A 10,110-nucleotide genomic window follows, 5' to 3' on the forward strand; every position below is an offset into this window, starting at 1 on the left:
TGCGTGTGGCGGGGGGTTGGAGACTCGTGGTCCTTGAGGTCCCTTCCAACCCAGGCCATTCTGTGATTCTGTGATAGTCTTCTCTTTAGAGCCTGCACTGCAACATCTTCTACCCCAGGGACAAACCTTTGCTTTTGCCCCTGCTGAGTTGCATGAGGTTGCATCTGGCCTCTGTTCCTCTAACCTGCTGAGGTCAGGCTGAGTGGTGGTCTGTTCTCCCAAAATGCAGCAGCTGCTCTCACAGTAAGACATCTGGAAGGGTAGGTTGGAACCCAGCCTTCCAGTGGGCACTTGGGTGTGTGGCAGGGGCTGGGCAGGGTGTCTTGAGAGCCGCCCAGCCTCTCCTCCACACCTGCTGAGCACTCCTGGAGAGCTGTGGGAACTGCTGGTTCCCTGGAAGGCAGCTCACAGGATGTGGTCAGAGCTGCAGCCACTCTTACTTCTCCTTTGGGGAGGTGAAAGGACAGCCCAAGTGTGGTCAGAGATTTTCTGCAGTTACATTAGTACTAGACCACCTGCAATCCTTGAAGCGAGCGTTTCACATCCCTTTCAGGTGAAGTTGAGGTTGTAGAGATGAGGCCCAAAACTTGCCATAGTAAGGTTCCAGATCAGGTGAGCACTGGGCACCTCCATCATGCACAGCGTTTCTGTGTGCCTGGGAAATCTGGCCACGCCAGTGCTGGTGCATGCTGCTGCTCCCAAAGACCCAGGCTTGCCTTCACGTGGGAAATGTGGTGAAAAAAGCACCTGCAGAAGTTATGCATGCAATTGTTCACCAATGTGGGGCACTGGGATGCACAGAGCCAGCAGAGCCTCCGGAACCTCTGTTCAGTTTTTGTGGAGATGCCCGCTGTGCTCCTTGACTTCATAATCCCTGAAGTCCTGATCGATTTGTGGCATACTGATGGCCAGGCATTTATTACGGCCACGTAAAAGCTGGGCATAGCATGATATAGGTGGGCAATCACATCTCATTGTAAAGTGTTTGGAGGAGAAGTCCACCTCACAGCTGTTTCCAAAGCTGAACCTTGCAGCCAGTCAGGGTGACTTTACCATGTAACTCATGATAAAGCTATTCCAAGGTTAGAAGCAAAATAAGAAATCAGGCTGATGGAGCTTTTACTCCCAGAGTTTGATCTGACAGTTGCATTTCGTTTTTAAGGGCTGTGTGCAGGGCAGAATCATGAGATTAATTCCTGCATACCCAGAGGCTAATATCAATACTCTCTAGTGACGTTAAATTGGGTTGATTATTTGCAGGCTGTGCCATGTGTCCAGGTCACGATCCTGGGCTGGGCTCCCGATGCCTTTACAAACGAAGCAAGGTGTGATAACGAGGAGTGGCCGAGGAGGGGCAGGTGGCAGGAGGCAGAGCTGTGCCTGGCAGAGCTGTGCCTGCCTAGCTGGCGGCCTTCCTTCTCTTACACTATGCGGCTGGGACTCTCCCCTTGCTGTTCCCTTAGCACGGGACTGTGCCCAGTGCTGGGAAGTTCAGATCTTCCTGATAAAGGGAGAAAAGCCAGGAGGATATTCAGAAAAAGTAAAGCTGCCTCTAAGCGGTCTCCTTGCTTTGCAGAAGACTCCTAAGCCAAGCCCGATTGCCAAGGTCAGCTTCCACCCACGTTGTGTAAAAAAGATAGGTATTTGCCACAACGTGAGAAGCTGTAGACATTGCTTAGTGATCTGATTTCACAGCTGTGGGGCACTGACCATGTTTTACACTTCACTAACATACTAAAGGATCTCAGAACAGCCACTGCTGTGTGAGACCAGCTCACTTCACCCGTACAGGCTGAGCCCATAGCGATGTGCTGGGTCTCATAGAACCCAGCAGAGCCTTCTGAAGGTCTCCAGCCCTGACTTTCAGCAGGTCTCTCCCCAGCAGTAAGCAGGTCAGACTGGCTGTGGCGATGTACAGCTGTGTCTGGAAACACCCCCCAGGATGGAGACCTCCTCTCTCCCTGCTGCACGCTCCTGGGGAAGGCTGCCCTGATGCCCACGATAAGCCTTCCAGGGCTGCACTTTGAGGCTGCTGCTCCCTGTTACATCAGGAGATGATGGTTTTGCTTTTGCATTTTTATCATTTATATGCCAATGGATGTATAGCCCAATGTTCCTATTTTGCTGCTGATGTCAAATAAAGTATTTTCAGTTATTATGTTTGGCAGTATTACTCTATGAAAGCGGCTTCTCCCGGTGCTCTCGCTGTCTGGGTGGGCTCAGGAGTGATGCAGGGCTGGGGAAGCTGCTGTGAGGCCTCACCTTGCTGCCTCGTGCATCAACGGCAAAGGCAAGAAGTGGGGGGGAAACAAGTGCAGCAAAGTGCTGTGTTTTACCCGTTTCAAGCATAAAACATAGACTTTCCCCTTGCATGCACACAACCCAGATGCTGGAAATGCACACTGTGCACTCTTCTTCAGGGCCGGGCTGTTTTACAGAGTTTGGTCTGAGCACAGATCTGAGGGGATAAGCTGGATGAAATGGGAGGCAAGAGCTTTGTCCTCACCTGGACAAAGTCCCAAGGGCTATGGCATGGCTCCCAGTACCTAAAGGAAGCTCATAAACAGGAGGAGAGTATTTCTATAGTCTGATAGTGGTAGGACAAAGGGGAATGGTTTTAAACTGAACGAGGGGAAACTCAGGTTAGATGTTAAGAAGAAATTCTTCTCTCAGAGGATGGTGAGGCACCAGCATAGACTGCCCATAGAAATGTGGGTGCCCCATCCCTGGAGGTGCTCAAGGCCGGGTTGGCTGGGCCCTGAGCAGCCTGGTCTGGGGGGACAACCAGCCCATGGTAGGGGGTTGGAACTGGGTGGGCTTTAAGGTCCCTTCCCACCCTAGACGTTCTATAACTTCAGATCAAGTGCAGACCCTCCATGTCTCCTCATGGGGTTCTTCCTGCCCTGGCAGATATTTTCCTGCTCCTCTTCCATTTCCCCATGTCCCTCTTGAATTGCAGAGCCACAGACCAGATTTCAGGTGCTTTTGTGCTCTGGCCTCTGATGTGCTGTCACCTTTAGCATCTCTGGGTGATGATCACCAATGGTCATGCAAGGTCCTGGGGCTCACTGAAAGCATCCTCTTGCCAGATGTGCTAGAGCAGGTGACAGATTTATCATAACAGTGGCAATGTGGCATGCCTGCACTACCTCCTCCCCCAGAGGATGCCCCCAAAGCACTGCACAGGAGCACTGGCTGTAGATGAAATCTCAGAGGTTGGCCAAAGCCTGAGAACTGTCACAAGAACAGATCTGCTCCTGGGCCCTGCTGTCAGAGCCTGGGCCTTGCTGTCAGGGCCCTCGCTGTGCCAACAGGCTCCACGGTCTCTCCCAGCTCCATGGACTCAGTTGCCCACGCTTGAGGCCAGTCCCCATACGGTGCAGCTGCAATATGGGGTCAGGCTGGTGGGAGGGTGGCCAAGGTGTGAGAAAGTGTTGCGTCTCCTTCTCTTTGGCTTAAAGATCTCTGGATATACAGATGGCAGAGGTGAGATGTTCTCCTCGGTACCTGGGACATGAGAGTCCTGTCTCTCTGCCTGAGAGGAGGGCTGTTGCTCTAGTGCTCTGCCCTGGCCAGGAGAGAGAAGCTGTTATGGCAGCCGTGTTCTTTAGCTGTCTTCCTTCAGCTACCAGCCTGCAAGGCCTCGCTCTCCAGCAGACTGAGAACAGGTGCTGATGGCATCCCAAGAATTGTCTGGGCTGCTGCCAGATCTCAAACACTGTGGGGCACCTGGGCTCGGTGGCTGAGTCTGGGGTCACAGCTTCACCTCCATCATCCATAGGCCAGCACAGGGCCTGGAGATGGTCCCCAAGAACCACTGCTGGCTTCCAAGGAACACTTCTCTGTCTCCAATGCGATGCGTGTGCCAAGGAGAGCCTAGGAAGCATGCAGTGAGGATATTCATCAGTTACAGGCTGACTTCATGGTGCACAACTGCAAATGCATAATGACTACAAACCATTTCTCAAAGACTTAGCCTTCTTGCTTTTCAGTTCCTTGCCCGAGCTGCTGGCAGCATTGGTCTCAGGGCAAATACTGCTGTTGCAAGTGTGACTTGTCATGGAAGTGATTATTTATAAGCATCACAAGGGGCCTGGACATGAAAATTCTGGCTCCCATCCACTTCTCTACACTAGAACTGAGTATTTCTGTCTCTATTGCTTTTAATAAAATCCTTCCTTTGCCAGGGACCATGAGGTGCACAGTGCAGACACCCCGTCTCCTCGCTCCCTCGGGGACTGCTGCTCCCAGCACATGTGCATGGCCAGAACTGGGGTGGCACAGGCAGCACAACCTCCTCTCTTCTTAGCTGAGATGGGAGCTGCTTGGCATCACCTCCTCTCTGGTCAGGCACTGGTGGGGCTGGCGCAGAGCAGAGCAGCTGCAGTGCTGGTGCAGCCCTCCTGGTGCAGTGGCCATCTATGGAGTAGAACATCAGCAGGAGTTACTTCTTTCCCTTGAAGGTGGATTGCTACAGCTCTGCCCGTTTTGTGTCCTTGCTCCAGCAGTGCTGAAACTCCGACAGCAGGAGTTAGAAATTGGATTTGTTACAGCATTGCAGTGCTGTTATGTCTGGTGTTTTTTCTGTTTCCGGGATGTTGTCTGAAACAGGATAATCACTTACTCATGTGCAACCAGCAGCCACATGGAAGCTGCTCACAGGAGAAGGCGCAGCCTATTCTAACAAAGAAATTCCGTTCTGTTTTATTTTTCCAACCAACATTCCCAAAACAAATTAATTGAGTGTCTCCTTTTGTTCTGGCTTTTGTGTTTGTCTCACAGCAGCTGGAGGCAATTGGGCACAGAAGATGTGGGATGCTGGTCTTAGGATAAGGACCTTGTCCTGAATTTTTCCTGTAGGAACCCCTGAGGAGACGTGGAGGGTCTGCACCTGGTTCCTCTGGGGACGAACAGCAGGGGATTTAGCATCAGCTGGATGGGCCTCTGCCAGTGGCGAAGCATTTCCTGGTTGTGCCAGCTGATGTAAAGTGCAGCCCTGGAAGGCTTATCATGGGCATCAGGGCAGCCTTCCCCAGGAGCGTGCAGCAGGGAGAGAGGAAGTCTCCATCCAGAAATGCCAGAAAGGGGAAGATTTTTCTTCTTTGGTCTCATTTGTGTAGTGCATTCACATGACCACAGATGGAATACTTTGGAGAAGATGTAAGAAGAGGATTTCAGTTTAATCAGGTCCAGGCACAAATTTTGGACGTGCAGCTTAACCAGCAGAGCACCAGCAGCGTCTGAGTCCTCTGCTCACAGAGCCAAGAGCTATCCGGGCGTTTGGTGAGATTTTCTTACTCAAGAACCACCTCTACTTTTCTCCTCTTCTATTTTTCTCTTCTTCTCCCAAACACAGACCACTAACCCTCATTAACAGCTGCTCTGATAAATACTTGTGTGCCAAAGTGAACAAGAACGGGCATTTGTTTGCGGGGACTTCAGTCACCTGGGAATACATCAGGAACACCACCATGAGTGATGACTTACACCAGGCCTCACCACCCACTCCAGCAGCCAATGTGAGAATGGAGCGGAGCTGAGCCAGGATTCCCAGAAGGAAGAGCCCTGGGCAGAGGAGGGTGGTGAGGTCAGCTGTGTCAGAAACTCCACCGTTTTCAGGGAAAGGTTACTAGGCAGAGGGCTGGAGGCACATGGCCTGCTTCCGTGTCCTTGCTAGCCTTGCTCGAATTAGTTGTTATTTATGCAAAGCAGGGCTGCTATGATGGGAAGGAAGTTCAGATGAGTCAGGGTGCAGTGGCTGCTCCTGAACCCAGCTGGAGCACAGAGATGTGGCTGGGAGAAATACTGTTGCTGTGCATGGTAGTTTATTGAGTCCAGAGGACGCTGCGAGGTCTGGGCTGTGTCTTTGTCCCAGTGGGGTGAAATGGGGCTCCTGTGGGTATAGAGGGGCAGAGGAGAGCTCCCGCCAGAGTGGAAACAATGGTATGGGAGAGCAAAAGGGAGGGAAATGTGGGAGGTGCTCCCATGGATAGGGTAGGCTGACCACCCTCTCTGCTGCGTGGTGATTTCAGACCAACATGGGACTTGCTAACGTGGGCCACCCCAGAGTGAAGGGTCAGAGTGCTCGTCACTGACTCTGTCCTCAAAACAGGACATGAAAGGGTCTCTGCCATCTCCGGTGTTTTCAGGCAGGAGTGATATGAAGGCACGATGAGCTCTGGTTCATGCTGCTGCATCACCACTTTCCCTCTTCTTTCATCCATGGGAGTGAAATTTTGTGACCTTTTTTTTCTCTCTCCACTCTCACCTTTGCAGGTCACTTGACAAACAGGTCAGAAGCAAACAAGATCACATCAGTCTGCTGTTAACCACCCACTCCACAGATGCTGAGGCTGTAAAGCTGGGTGACCCTGTGAGCTGGGCTGATGTAGCCAGCATGAGCCACTTCTCTTTCTTGGCCATGTCCTCCTAGAATGAAACGTTCTGTCATCTGAGATCAGCTGTTTCCTGCCATTTGTCTCCCTGGGGAAGACCACCGGCCTGAAGCAAGGTCCTCTGAGGTCATCTGTCGGGTAGGTTTGCGCATGTTGGACATTCCCTGCCTCTCAGGGAAGCGACACAAGTGACGCACTGCCTGTGTACACACTACCTCTACTCACCATATCCTTCAGTAGGAGGCGTGACTCAGCTGTGCAAATCACTGTCCTGAATACTGAGGAGGGGACTTTCCACACAGCAAGCTCCTTTTGTTCTCTGTGAGACCTAGGCAATCACTGAGGGCACACTCAGCAAACTGTGGAAACACATAAATCAGAAGGGAGCTCAGAAGCCCCAGTGCATCCCCTGCTCAACACATCTGGCTCCCAAGTAAGACCTGGTTGCTCTGGGGCTCATCTGATTAGGTTTGTGGGGCCAACAGGGAGCAGTGAGGATGGGGCTTCCTCACCAGCTCACATAGACAGCAGAACACAATTGTTCTGTGGGAACAAGCAATGTCTTCCACCAAGGAGCTCAGTTCAAAGCTGGTATTTCCAGGTCTGGCGTAGTTTGCAGAAGTGAACATGTGGCAGCGTGATGTCAGTGGTCATGGCTGCAGTTTCCACAACCTATGGGCATGAGTCAGCATGGCTGTGATGCCTAGGGGTGTGCAGACCCCCACCCAGCAGCTTTGCTCTGGGCATGGCACACAGAGGGGCAACACTGAGTGTCTGAGAGCAGACAGTCAGTAGCAGAGGGAATTAAGTCAGCCAAACATGGGGATCCCTCTTTGCAGAATAGAGGCTGCTGGGTAAATCTCACCCCGGGGCAGAGCTCCTCTTAGCATCCTCCACGCATTTTTGCACCATCTGCTGACTTTTTTGCTACGTAATGGCAGGGGCTGTGCAATGCACTATGCCCAGGTTCATAGGGCAGGGAGCCCTCCTGGACACTCCACAGCCATGTGAGCTCAGTCTGCCTCTGTGCATTCAAAGCAGTCTGCTTTTCCCCAGACAAGATACGTGTGCAACAGGATATGTTTTCTTCTGAGACGGAGCAGATTCACACATTTTGATCCGCACCTAAAGGCTGTCAGGACTGAACCTAATCCCCTAAGTCCTTGCCCCACCTTGTCAGCCATTGTAGATGAGAAATGACACTACTGGCGGTGGGGAAATCCCCAAGTGCTTCTGTAAGTGCTCTGTAAATACAGTGTGCTGGAAGCAAGCTGCTCTCGAGGCATGAACCTCTTCTGAGGTCTGGTTCTTCCTCCAGATGTATGGCTGGAGCAGCCCTAAGGCTGCACACCCACTCCACGTTGTTCCTTGCAGCACTGCACCCTGCTCATCCCCTGTCCAGCAGTAATTTCATAAACTTCTCAGTTTGCAGAGAAGCGAGACTGATGTGGAGGTGGCCCAAGAGCTGTCCCAGCTTCGGTTCCTCTGCCATAGGATGTTCCTGTGCTGCAATTCATGAGTGCGGGGAGCATGCAACATCTGCCCCTGTCTCACGCCGGCATCCTTCCAGATTTCAGGCCTGAAACTGCTCAGAAGAGGAATTTCCAAAACAAATGTTGCTATTTGAAGAATGCGGGGGCTAGGGGGTGGGGAAGAAATAATCACAACAGAGATAAGGACCTGATAGCTGAACAGGCTCTGGCTCAGGCTGGTCTGGGACAAGGATCGCCTGGAGCCAGAGCTGAGGGTCCGGCTGGGGAAGCGGCAGCACAGAGGGGCTGCTCTGCTGTCTCCCTTTGCCCCGGGCTGCTGAGGGTCCTCTCCCCAGGACCAGTTCTGCTCGGCATCCCTCCAACCACACGGCACTGCTGTGATGTCGGTGTCCCGTGGAAAACACCCTGACCGGGGGTCTGCTCCCCTCCTCCCAGCCTGAGAGAAGGGGTGGAGCGGCTCAGGGCAGGGAGTTCAGGAAGAACTGGTTTGCAAAAACCAGATGCCTGCACCCGGTTTGGCTGCTCCTTTCCTTGGTTTATGGCAGCTGGGTGTGTGCAGAAGCAAGATCCCTCTGTCTGCAGTGTGTTCCCCTTTTGATGGCATCTGGGCTTGCCTTATCCCCATCAGCTGCAGCACAAAGGGCTCTTGGTGCTGCCCACAGATGCACTTCAGTCTCAGCTCCCTAGGGCTGAGCTCACATCTGGCGTTATTGGCCCCCGGCTGCACTTCTGTCATTTATTTATTAAAGTTAATTTCATCAGGCTGCAGTGATTTATTCAGGTCTGGAGCCTCCCGTAACAGGGAGCCATTATTTGGTGTGCCACCAGCTCTCTGCCATCTGCGACCTCCACGCAGGTTCCACAACAGCTGCTTTCCAAAAGGTCAGCAAACCACTTTATCAGCGCAGTTCCTTGTTTCTCGGTCTTACCAAGCCATCAAGCGATGTTAAATCAAAAATATGCAGAGGGAAGCTGATTATGTAACAGGAACACCGTTCCCTTTATTTGATTAAGGCAGTAATCCCATCTTGTTTTTCTCTAAAAGGAGGGAAAACAAGTCTGACAATACCGTGCCTCACCTCTGATTAGAGCAGCATTTCAGCCTCCTTGCTGACGTGGATGCTCGGATGTCTGGTGCTTGGATTAGTGGACATCTGCTCCCAGGATCACGCTTCCTTTACCTTGGTGCAGGAAATGCACTGCAAGCTTCCCTTCTACGAGGAATTGCAAGAGAACCCTAGCGGATTGCAGGGTCCCCCTGCTGCCCTCTGGACTACCCCCCCCAAAAAAGCAGGGGCTTCTTCATCAGAGGCTGTGACAGGAGCGTGCTCAGTGTTTTGCAGTATTTCCATGGAAAGGGACCATGCTGGAAGCTGGACAGGATCTGAAGTTATAGAACGTCTAGGGTGGGAAGGGACCTTAAAGCCCACCCAGTTCCAACCCCCTACCATGGGCTGGTTGTCCCCCCAGACCAGGCTGCTCAGGGCCCAGCCAACCCGGCCTTGAGCACCTCCAGGGATGGGGCACCCACATTTCTATGGGCAGTCTATGCTGGTGCCTCACCATCCTCTGAGAGAAGAATTTCTTCTTAACATCTAACCTGAGTTTCCCCTCGTTCAGTTTAAAACCATTCCCCTTTGTCCTACCACTATCAGACTATAGAAATACTCTCCTGTTTATGAGCTTCCTTTAGGTACTGGGAGCCATGCCATAGCCCTTGGGACTTTGTCCAGGTGAGGACAAAGCTCTTGCCTCCCATTTCATCCAGCTTATCCCCTCAGATCTGTGCTCAGACCAAACTCTGTAAAACAGCCCGGCCCTGAAGAAGAGTGCACAGTGTGCATTTCCAGCATCTGGGTTGTGCGCATGCAAGGGGAAAGTCTATGTTTTATGCTTGAAACGGGTAAAACACAGCACTTTGCTGCACTTGTTTCCCCCCACACCTCTTGCCTTTGCCATTGATGCACGAGGCAGCAAGGTGAGGCCTCACAGCAGCTTCCCCAGCCCTGCATCACTCCTGAGCCCACCCAGACAGCGAGAGCACCGGGAGAAGCCCCTTTCATAGAGTAATACTGCCAAACATCATAACTGAAAATACTTTATTTGACATCAGCAGTAAAATAGGAACATTGGGCTATACATCCATTGGCATATAAATGATAAAAATGCAAAAGCAAAACCATCTGTGGGAGACCTGTGAACAGTCTGGTACATAAGTAACA

At 52.0% G+C, this 10,110-nt stretch overlaps 1 long non-coding RNA gene across 1 annotated transcript; it reads left to right on the forward strand.

The window, feature by feature from the left end:
* On the forward strand, positions 1 to 10,110 carry LOC104915330. The gene is made up of 3 exons (XR_004162242.1): positions 1 to 5,283; positions 6,277 to 6,533; positions 7,821 to 10,110. It is a non-coding gene; the product is annotated as an uncharacterized LOC104915330 (long non-coding RNA).

The sequence above is a fragment of the Meleagris gallopavo genome, chromosome Z, assembly GCF_000146605.3.
Source record: "Meleagris gallopavo isolate NT-WF06-2002-E0010 breed Aviagen turkey brand Nicholas breeding stock chromosome Z, Turkey_5.1, whole genome shotgun sequence".
NCBI classification, from domain to species: domain Eukaryota; kingdom Metazoa; phylum Chordata; class Aves; order Galliformes; family Phasianidae; genus Meleagris; species Meleagris gallopavo.